The 12,167-nt window shown below is 38.5% G+C and overlaps 1 pseudogene; it reads left to right on the forward strand.

The window, feature by feature from the left end:
- Nucleotides 1–416: 416 nt before the first annotated feature.
- On the forward strand, nucleotides 417–7,156 carry LOC127674631 (40S ribosomal protein S28-like; annotated as a pseudogene).
- Nucleotides 7,157–12,167: the final 5,011 nt, after the last annotated feature.

Consider the following 12,167-nt stretch of genomic DNA (forward strand, 5'->3'; position numbering starts at 1 on the left):
AAAAAAGAAGTTCTTCAGAAGGAAAGAAGATTATATATATGAAAATTACATATAGATAGGAATAATATATATGATATTTGGATCTGCATAAAAATAAATAACATTTAAAAAGGTTGATGGCCAGCCCTGCAGGCAACTCCCTGCCCCAATTGTCAAGCAAGTGTCTCCACAATAGCAAACAAATGTGTGATGGAGAGGTGAGAAAGATGGAAGAGCAGCGTGTACTATGTGGAGGGAGACAGAACTGAAGACACAACAGCTGTAACAAGTGTTAGAGAGGGCTGAGTTTGACAGTGGAACAAGTCATTGCCAAATGGAGTCCTGGGGGTCTATGTAGCAGCCTGGAGCTTCCACAGATGCAGACTCAGTCCCCAAACACACAGCCCTGCTGCGGGATCACCCTTACTATCAGCACGATGGAGGCCCAAAATGAGGAATGGTTCACTTTTTGGATTGGACCTCCTCGAAAGACTACAGTGGTCCATGCAGCCACCAAAGGTCATATCTGGGTCAGTGATCCTGATGCAGCTGATGTCTGGGTTGATGTTCATGGCCCATATTAACCACAGAAGTTCATGCAGATGTCCATGATCTATGCTGTAGCCTGAAGCCATGTTAATGTCCATGTGCCATACTGATGCCAGGAGTCAAACTAATGTGAGTGACCTGAGGCCACAGTGCTGACCGTGGTGCAGGGTGTCTCTGAGAGCCTTGTCTGGCACCATAGTCCTACTACAGCTGGGGGCCATGTTTGTAGCCTATGCTGTTGACAGAAACCATGTGGAAGCCTATAATCTATGCTCCCGTTGACTGTCTAGAACAAGGAAGATACTTTGGCAGTGAAATTGATGACTGCAAGTACATACATAGCTGAGAAAGAGGGACAGGGAAAGCTTTCGTGACAACCCCTATCCCACTAGTCCACTTCTCTCAAAGTAGCAGCCTAAAATGGAACTCATCAAAGAGAACTCTTAAAAATTATGATAGGGATACTGAAGGGTAGCTCTCCACAATTAATGGCTTCTGGTGGTGGAGAAATACTCAGTTTTCTTTAGAGGGTGGGTGAATGGGAGTTGGACCATGCTCCAATGAGAATATAGACAACATAAATTAGACTCAATTTTTGTTTTGTTTTATTTTTATTTTGTTGGGGGAAGGGGAGGCCACAAAGGTAGGGATGGCAGACATGGAAGGACTAGAAAGTGAGTGTAATCGAGATGTATTATGTGAAATTCCCAACGAATCAATAAAAATGTTATTTTGGAAAAAAAGAATAAGTAAAACTAAATAAAAGCTGTTCATAATTTTAATTGATCTACTAGATAAAACACTTGTTCAAAAATAATAGTGACAATGTGTTAAATTATATCTGTATATATAATATCTGTTTATATCTATGTATAACACATAACAGTAATAAAAAGGATACAAAGCATATCTTTATTTTTTGTACTATATATGAAACAGTGGAGTGACTTGAGTCAGGGTGGTGGCACATTCCTATAATTCCAGCATTTGAATTGATAAAGACAGAACCAGGAGTTCAAATTTAGCCTAAGTTACATAGCAAAAGCAACCTCAACAGAAACAAGCAATTAATTATGTAATAAGAACATAAAGGTGAAAGGATGTATTATTTATAAAAATTATGTAAACTCTAAGAACAGCACCAAACGTTTTTTAAATATAATTGACACACTGAGAAAAAAATAGTAGTAATAATTATAGTAAACTAATCCAACTATATCAATAATTAATGGGCAATGTTCTAAATACACTAAAAAGTTATAAAATTGTATGTAAAAACAGAATCCCACTATGTTTTGTCTGTAAGAAGCCTACCTTGGTATATAGGAAGCTATCATAATGAAATCTGTTACTATGTATGTTAATTTAATAATTAATAAAAAATATAAAGGAGGATAGGCATGGTGGCACACATCTTTAATTCAGGAGGCAGAGGCAGGTGAATCTCAGAGACTGAGGCCAGTCTGGTCTACAGAGCAAGTTCCAGGAAAGTCTAGGCTACACAGAGAAATCCTGCCTTGAAAAGATATGTATGAGGTTACATACATACATCATATATATGAAACCTACTATAAATATAAAGACATAAATTTGAAAGTATGAAGAAAGATATAAAATGTTCACTAGTTTAAGCAAAATCTTCAGAAGCTATGTTAATTTTATATTGAGTTGATAGTAAAGGAATATTGCCATGCTTTAAAAAGGTATAACAAAATAATAAGAATTAATTCTCTACGGATATATCAATCCTTAATATGTATTTGCCTATAATATACAATATATTGATAAATTGTGTAGCTTGGTCTTCTCATGGAACACCACATCATGGGAGTGGAAGCTGTCTCTGACTCTTTTGCCTGCTTTTGGGACCCTTGCCTTGTCTAGCCTTGATATGGTGTGTGTGTGTGGGCAGTACCTAGTCTTACTGCAACTTGATATACCAGGTTTGGCTGATATTCATGGGAGGCCCGCTCTTTTCTGAGGAGAAACAGAGGAGTGCATGAGGGACACTGGAAGGGGAAAAGAGGGAGAGGAAACAGCATTCAAAATGTAATTTTTATGTAAGGGCAGGATTGCGAGGAAAGGAGGGAGGGGCTGCAATTGGAATGTAAAGCAAAAAAAAGTAAAGTATTGAAAATAGGAGAAAACTAAAGAACAGAAAAGAATAAAGCCACTATGAACATCAAAACAAATGAATGAATGAATAAATAAATAAATAATAGATGAATAAATATGTAAGTCTATAAAGAGATAGAGACTTGACTTCCCCATCAGAAATAGCCATATCTAGCATGCAGAAAATCAGTAGGTATATGGTTAAATTCAGTTCCATCATCAATCAATTGGATATAATTGATATCTACAAGACAGGCATAGCGGCAAAAGCTTGTCATGACAGCACTTAGAAGACAGAAGCAGGAAAATCCCAAGTTCAAGACCATCCTGGGGTTCATAGCAAGACTATCTCCAAAAAAAAAATGATGCCTATAAATTATCTCACCCAACAAGATTAGACTATACACTTTTAACGAAAATGGGTTTAACATCTTCAAAATCGTCACTTGAAACAACAGACCACATGCTGAGCCATTAAATACATCTAAACAGATTAAAATAATAGAAATAAGAAAATGTATGCACTCAGACTCCAATGAAATTGAGTGAAAGGAAGTCAGAAAATCCAAAGCGTCCATAGATTAAACAACACAACACATTTCTTGTTGGTATTCTGTCTAAACTCCACCACACAGTTACCTGGTAACAGCCAGGTAGGTCTGGTCAGCTATAAAAGGGGCTACTTGCCCCTTCTCTCTCTCTCTCTCTCTCTCTCTCTCTCTCTCTCTCTCTCTCTCTCTCTCTCTCTCTCTCTCTTTCTCTCTCTCTCTCTCTCTCTCTCTCTCTCTCTTACTCTCTTGCCTCTTCCCCCTTCTTGGGCTCTCTTCTCTTTCCCCTCCCCTCCCCCCTCTCCCCATGTGGTCATGGCCAGCCTCTACTTCTCTACTCTCTCCTTCCCTCTGCCTTTCTCTGCCTCTACCACCTTCTTAACTCCCCTCGCCATGCCCTAAATAAACTCTATTCTACACTATACCATTGTGTGTCTGGTCCCTCAGGGGTAAGGGATGCCTCAGCGTGGGCCCACTGAGGCACGCCCTTCCCCCCACACCTCACTAAACCCCCCAAAGAACATATTCTTACACCTATTTCTCTTTTTATAATCACAACATTCCTAACAATACATGGAGTACAGAAGAAACCTAAGGAGAAATCTATGAGTACCTTGAAGTAAATGAAAATGTAGCTATTAAGTTTGTGAAATGGAGTTTAAAAAAAGTCTTTGTTCCTCACAGGGCAAATTTTAGCAATAAATGTATATATACATTTAAGAATTACAATGATCTTAAAACAATAATTTAACCTTTCACCTTGGGAATCTCAAAAACAGAAGATAGAACTGAATTCAAAGAGAGATGAAGAAATAAAATAATAAGCATTAATTAATGAAAATGTAAACCAGAAAACTGATAAATCAACAAAACGAAAAAGTAGGTCTTTGGGAAGATTGATGTTAGAAATGTCTCTTGATACACTGTCTGAAGAACAACAAACCATGATGCTAAGTGCTATAGTAAAAATAAAAGCAAGGATGGCACTGCAGAATCTTGGAACATCAAAACAACAGTAATGGAGTACTATAAAAATTTGTTATCTTAGAAAGAGTTGACCAATTCCTACCTATCATCTGCCAAAATGCATAAGAAGAAACACACAATCAAATAGAAATGGACAATTTTAAAACCTACTAAAATTGAATAAGTAGTCAATACTTTCCCAAGATAGCAGCAGGGTCAAATGGTTTCACTGATAAAATGTACAACATAATTAAGGACGAAATTAAAATAATTTTCTTTACTCTTTTTCACAGGCCAGCTTTATCCCAATATCCAAGTCAGACAGACATTAACTGAAAATAAAACTATAGACCAACATCTCATATGCACAGAGATATACAACTCTTCAATAAAATATCACTAAATAGTATCAAAAATTATACACAACAGCAGATCTATACTAGAACTATAAGCCTTGTTCAATATTAGAAAAATCAATGAATGTAATACATTCCCACAACAAGCTTAAAAAGAGAGGAAAATGAGTTAATCATATCAGTCATCAATGGGTACAGAGAAAGTAATTCCGTAAGTATGACACCATTTACAGTAAAATCTTATAGTATCCTTTGTGTAAGGAAACTGTTCAACAGTATAAGTTTGCCCTAAAGTCAACTGTTGACTTTGGTCTATAATGAGGCATCAGGGTAGATTCAGCAATTGTTGCAAGACTCTAGCTTGGAGCATGGTGCTAGTGATGGGGGACTGTGCAGTTCAGGGTCAGGGAACATGTAAGAACTCAGTACTTTCTGTTTGTTTGGTTGGTTTTTTATATAATTTATTTTTATTTTATAGGCATTGAGGTTTTGCCTGCTTCACACACGTTTGTCTGTGTGACAGTGTCAGATTTTGGAGTTACAGACAGTTGTGAGCTGCCATGTGGGTGCTAGAAATTGAACCCAGGTCCTCTGGAAAAACATTCAGTGCTCTTAACTGCTGAGCCATCTCTCCAGCTCTACTTTCTGTTTGTTAAAAGTCTATTATCTATCTATAAGAAGGGAAAACACAATGACAAGGTTAAAACTAATTAGTCCAACAGCACAATTAGATGACAATATTTTCAGTTATTTACATTAGAAATTCCAGTTACACAACTGTGTTTATTCTTCTCATTACATTGGTATTTAAATTGGCAGGACCATTCTGTTTCAGTCATACGAGATACCATTATAAAACCTAGTAAGCTATCTGAACTAGGGCCTGGATGTGCAATTCAGTCTGAACGGCTTACGGAAGGATTAAAAAGCTGAAAACATCCATTACTTAGTACTCCATGAAAAAAAGTGCTAACCCATTTTACTGGAACATATCCAGTCATTCATTCCATAAGTGTTTATTAGGAGAATGCTGTGTACTTTGTGGTAAGTACTGGGAACCTATGGTGAAATTTTGACCTCAAGGAACTTGCATCTAGTGAATGGAGACATAGTGTAACATATAAAGACCCAGAACACCAGCCTTTGGGGTCATCTACCCCTTTCTGAAGGAAGTCTGGCTGTCCAAAGCTGAGACCCCTTAGTTTGTAGGCAATTTGGAAGGGCTATTTTTTTTAGACAGACAAACCTCTTTACTGTGTGACTTGACAGAGCAGGATGTGGTTTGGCTGTTTTTAGAGGCAGGATCCACATAGTCTCCTAGAAAGAAGGGCTATGGCTGGGGTATGACTGTAATCTCAGCTCCTGGAAGGGAAAGGCAGGAGGATCTCGAGGTTAAGGCCAGCCTGGACTATGTAGTGAATTCCAGCCCAGTATATAGCATACTCTTTCAGAAAATACAACAGCAAGCATAATAGAAAACATGGAAGGTAAATGGAATGAAAGAGAAGAAAAAGAAATGTAGATAGAGGTTGGACAAAAGAGAATGGGGGAAAAACTTTGCTAAAGGGTTAGTGATGTCGCTTTTGAGAAGGAAGTCAAGGGCTATGGCTCTTTTCAGCTGGTTGTCACTCCCTGATGTATTCTCTTTCCCTTCCCTTCCCTTCCCTTCCCTTCCCTTCCCTTCCCTTCCCTTCCCTTCCCTTCCCTTCCCTTCCCTTCCCTTCCCTTCCTTTCCTTTTCTCTTTTGTTTTTGCTATTGTTGCTGTTGTTTCCAGAGACAGGGTTTCTTGGTGTAACGCTGGTCGCTGGTCGTCCTGGAACACACTCTGCAGACCAGGTTGGCCTCAAACTCACAGGAAGCCATCCGTGCCTGCCTCCTAAATTGCAGGATTAAAGATGTATTCCACCACCACCCAGCTTATAAATCCTGTTGAATAATAATAATAATAAGTTATCAAATAGCCATACCACACAGTGCTGTGACACCTTAGAACAGGTCAGCTGGCCTAGTCAGGGGACCAAGGGACGCTATCTTAACTATCTTATTTAAGTTTCCGAAACTTGAATCTGGAAGATAATTAAGAGAGAGCTGGAAAATGAAAATAGGTAATCAATCGTAATAGGGACATCAAAATACACGAAATCTCTAACATCCGAAGGGAGAAAAATGGCTACGAATGCAAAGATCAAGTGGCTGGGATGACCGATACCTGTCATCTTAGAAGATTGAGACAGGGATACTTTAACTGTGAGGCTGGTTTGGTGTATGTAATGTAACTCTAGTTTTGTCTTGTTTTTAATTAAAGATGGTGTACAGATTAAAGGAGTTCAAGATGAAGCTGCAAAACAAGCATATGTCAGATCACGCAGGGCATGGTAAGCCACTTTTAAGAGTTCTGTGTCGCCTCTCTGCCAGATTGCCGCCATCATAGACACCAGTCCCATGCAGCCCATTGATCTGGCTAGGGTAACTGACGTGCTGGGCAGGACCAGTGCCCAGGGACAGTACAAGCAGGTGTGAGTGGAATTTATGGATGATACCAGCAGTTCTATCATCTGAAACATCCAAGGCCCTGTCCAAGTGTGTGATGTGCTCACCCTATGGAGTCAGAAAGAGAGGCTCGGAGGTTGCGGTTGCGCTGACATTGCTGCTGGGTCCTGGATATCTACTACTCAGCCCACAGAATGGCTTGCAACTGTTAAATAAAGCATTTGTATTCTTTTTTTTTTTTAAAAAAAAAGAGTTTTGTGTCTATTGTCAGAGCATGGAAAAAGGAAGCTATGGCAGTTTTAACATGAGGGTACTCTAGCATTCATCACATTGAGAACAGATTGAAAGGGAGTGGAGGTAGATGTGAGAGGATTATGGAGTATTGCAGTAGTCTAGGTGACAGGTGATAGTCCAGTGGTATCTATGGAGACAGAAAGAAATAAATGGATTCCAAGTATTTTTAGCAAGTAAAAGGCTTTAAAAAACCAGTTTGGGACTAGAGAGAAGAAGAGGTAGATATGTAAGGATCCCTAAGTACAACTGTACAGAATGCTAGAATGTCCCTCTGAGACAGGGAAGGAAGCTACTTGAGTCTGAGGGTGCGTGGTGGCATCCCACAGCAGAGGTCAAGTGTGTAACCGGATATAGTATTCTCAAGAGCAGATAAAACGTTTGATTTGGAAATATAGGCTGGAGAGCACATATGAGTACATCATGTAATTCAGCTGTAGATAATAGGAGAAAGTGTAGATGAAATTGGAAGTAACTGAGAATTAGGCCTCAGGCTTTGTCATTAAAGAAGTTTCCTGACTCATGGAGTATTTCTCCATTTATGGAATCTAGAAATCTGGAATTCTTTGTTCTCCTTGGTTAGTCAAATTTTTTTGGCAGTGCCCAGAAAGGATGACTGGTTCCGTGCAAGTCAGCATTTCATTTGTTGAAGGGGACTGTGCCAGAATGGCTGCGTTCATTTTTTACCAACACTCATTTGGAAAAAGCTAATCTACAATGGGTGGAGATTAAGATAACACACCTTTAACTTGTCAAAATAATGAGCAAAGCAAATATACCAAACCAGGATTCAAAGTGAGCTGAGCTGCTACTGTTTTATCAGAGCAGTGTTTGCCAGGAGTGAAGAGTCAACCCTTGTGATTTTTCAAGTTGGTCAGTGTCTTATCCAGCCAGCTCCTTTTTGAGAATAGAGCTGTGCTTTACAATGTTAGGCAGGCATCCTGTCTATGACTCTGCTCTGAGAAACAATTTTTTTAAAAAAAAAGGAGAAAAAAAGCCAGGGCTCCTCCTTCTTTGTTACCTCACACGTTTATGCACTTGGGATGTAAGAGAAACATCCCAAGTTGATTCAGAACGTTGCTCTCTGATTCAAAACGTTACTCAATGATTTGGGGGGAAATGAGTGTGTTTAGAGTCAGGAGTCTGAGCCTTGGATGACTCATGTGCTGAATGACTGTAGGACAAACTATACAAAGTCCTGCCATTTACGTATCAGCATGCAACCTGTCCTCCCCATGTCTCGGTTGTTATGAGAGCCCAATGAGATCAGAGATCTGAAATCAATTTTTAAATGTCAGACGCCATCGTGCCAAAAACCAAGCCATCTTCTGAGATCTAGCCTGTTGCAATGATAACTGATCCATGCATCAATTTCTGTTCATTATTTTTTTATTTCTGAATCATGTTTCCTGTGAAAGTGAAGACTTCTGAGCTAATTCAGATATGTGCAAGCTGTTTCAACCACCACAATTAAATATCAAGATATCTAAATAAAGCATTGCTAATTAATCATCCAGTTCACAAATGGAAACTCAAAAACAAAAAGTATAAAGCGGAGAGTAGCTTTTATCATGTTATAAACTCGAAAACTTGGACCCAGCTGGCGGGTCACACAGCGTCTCCAGGTGCCAGCTGTCGCTTAGCCCCATCTCTCCTCCCTCTTCCTTCAGTCGGCTTTGTCTCTTTCAGCTTCTGTGCTTTTCCTTCAAGACCTCTGTTTTGATGGCTGCTGTTCGCTTTGAATTCAATTCCCTGACATCTCTCTCTACATTAAGATCTCAGCAAATGTTATATGCTATACACTGTCATGAGGCTATTCCTTCTTGTATCTAACATTTTGTTGTTGCTGCTGTTGTTTTGCAATGCCAAATAAAGACACCCCCCCCGCCCGTGTGTGTGTGTGTGTGTGTGTGTGTGTGTGTGTTTGTAACCTGTGTCTTCTAGGCACACATTCTACTGAGTATGTCCCAGTCCCTCCCTGTGTTTATTTTACTATAGTCTCCCTAAAAGAATGGAAGCTCCTGCGGAGGGACTTACAAAGACAGAATTGGAGGGAGGCTTCAATCTGGATGTAAAGTGAATTAAAAAAAAAAAACTATTGAGAAAAAAATATAAATTCTGCAAGAGCAGAGTTTCCCTCATTGTATTGATCCAGTGCAATACACTTAGCACTTAGACCACAGGCTGGCACACAGTAGACATGCTTACATAAATTAAATGAAATTCAACAACATAAATAGTTGTTGAATGAATAAATACTATGAATAAATTCTATTTGTACTGGGTTTTTTTTTTTTTTGCCTGAAAAAGAAGGTCCCACTTTATACAATACCTGACTGCCAGAAATCTAAGATCATTCAAATAGGTCATTAAGGAGTTAGCAAGACACTTTCGGGGAGTGGGGGTTCAGAAAAGGGGAAATCATTTGAAATGTAAATAAATATATCAATAAATTAAAAAAATCAAAAAAATATTTTACAAATAAAAAAAAAAAAGGAGTTAGCAAGACAGTTACATAAAAGCACTGTACACAGTACCCCCAAGACTGACCTGAGTTGGATATTCAAGATCAATATTGTAGAATGAAATGAAGGACTCCATAAAGTATACATAAACAATAAATTAAGTAAGCAAGTAATACAATGGGTCCCTAAATAAGGTACATCTCTATGTATAATAATTTACGCCGGGCGTTGGTGGCGCACGCCTGTAATCCCAGCACTCTGGGAGGCAGAGGCAGGCGGATTTCTGAGTTCGAGGCCAGCCTGGTCTACAGAGTGAGTTCCAGGACAGCCAGGGCTACACAGAGAAACCCTGTCTCGAAAAAACCAAATCCAAAAAACCAAAATACATAAGTAAATAAATAAAATAAAAAATAATTTACAAAAATATGGAAAGCAACACCGGAGCTTTTATATATTTTTATAGCAAAAGCACTTTATGCCATCAATACAAAAGGGCAATGGAAGTCTTGAATTAATCCAGCTATGTCGAAAATTGCTGTAGTTTTCAAGTTTCTCTGTCATTAAACAACATGAGGCTGTGAATTGGACAAATCATCTGCATGTTCCTTAAACCAGTAAGTAGCCTTACCAAATTAAGTATTTGGGCATAGCTACTAGTATCATTAGAATAGATTTTCCAAGAACCAAAACTAAAAGCATAAAAACAAAGTGTGTCCATCACAACACAAACAGAGTACAATGAACATGGGGACTTATTGGTGTGAATGCTGACTCCAAATGGTACAGTTATTATCACAGAAAATCAAATGGGAACTGTGTGTGGCCATAAAATAAGATAGCTTATCTGTTAGGAGAGGAGATCTTGCTTTTGTTAGAATTTAGACAATTGGGTTGTTGTTGCTTCTGCTCTTGTATCTTCAGATCATAGGAATAGTTTATGGGATAAAGAGATGGTCTGTCAGAATATACCATTGAACTATCTAGAGACCATAATAACTATGATTAAAAGGTAGAAAGAAGCCAAATATTAGTTTTGGATGAAGTCATGACAGAATCCTTCTGAAGAGATCTGTTAAATCTTATCAGAAAAGTGAATAAAAAGAGGTCGGATGCTTCATTCAGTGAAATGTGTTTACTTTGGTTTGAAGCTATGTAGAAATGGCTTATTGATGTAATTTTAGCACTAATTTATTACGGCTTGCTTCCATTCTGTTTTAAAGGAGAAGTGATCAAAGTTTCAATATACTTATATTTTTGGAAATATAAATTGGAAATATAATTGGAAAGAGGTAACCAGAATGTGAAACCAATGCCAAGAAGCATTTCTTTGCTCTGACAATGGGCTAGGATGAAATCACACTCTTGGTAAAGATTTCTTTGTCTTCTTCCTCTTCCTCCTCACTGTCACTTTACTTCTAACAATAGTAAAGACATTCACTCTTGCCTCTCTTACTCTCTCTTCTCTTTCCCCTTCTCTTGCCCTCTTGGGCTCTTTCCCTCCCCCTCCCTTCCCCCTCCCTTCCACTCCCTTCCCCCCTCTCTCCACATGGTCATGGCCAGCCTCTACTTTCTCTCCTCTCTCCTCTCTCTCTGCCTTTCTCTGCCTCTACTACCCCCTTAACTCCCCTCCCCATGCCCTGAATAAACTCTATTCTATATTATATTAAAAATAATAAAGATATTCATTAATGGAGTGGTATGCATGGGATAGTCTACAGAACATTAGATTTGAAAAACCTTTCTATATCCTCACCTCAAATTGAGTGGACCTGTTTTAAAAGTATACCATGGCAAAGTGTCTTTTGGATTTAGAAATCATGAATAAGATGGCTCTTTTAGAGAAAAGGCCTCAAGTAGAATAGAATGCACAGCGGTTAAGACCGTAGAGTTTTGCCTTGAGCAAGATCTCAGGTAACATTCCTTCCCAAGTACTTGCACAATCAAGGTGACAACTGTACATAGCATAATCTTTGTGTCTTTCTATGTTAATCTGTTTAAGCAAAAAAAAAACAATAATGTTCTTTCTGTACAATACAAACTTGTGAGGAATAAATGACGTAATCTGTGCAAGGTGCTAAGAAATGCTGAATAGATGCTGTAGCTCGGTAGCATGTCTGCCTTGTATGGGGGAGGAATACAATTAAGCACTGTACAAAAAAAAACAAGGGAAGAAAAGAAAAAAGAAGTGAAAGGAAAGGAAAAGAAAGGGTAGAGGAGAAGACAGACTGAAAGAAAGAGAAAGAATAAAAAGAATAAAAGCATGAAAAACAAAGAAAATTCAGTTCGTTGTTACTGTGCAAAGGAATAAAAAATAATCAGCTGTGTATGGGTCGAGTCTGAATACAAACCAAAGAGAGTCTTTTGTGAAGATGGCATGGAAAGATTATCAGTTGCCTAACAACATTCT

This window comes from Apodemus sylvaticus, chromosome X (assembly GCF_947179515.1).
Source record: "Apodemus sylvaticus chromosome X, mApoSyl1.1, whole genome shotgun sequence".
NCBI classification, from domain to species: domain Eukaryota; kingdom Metazoa; phylum Chordata; class Mammalia; order Rodentia; family Muridae; genus Apodemus; species Apodemus sylvaticus.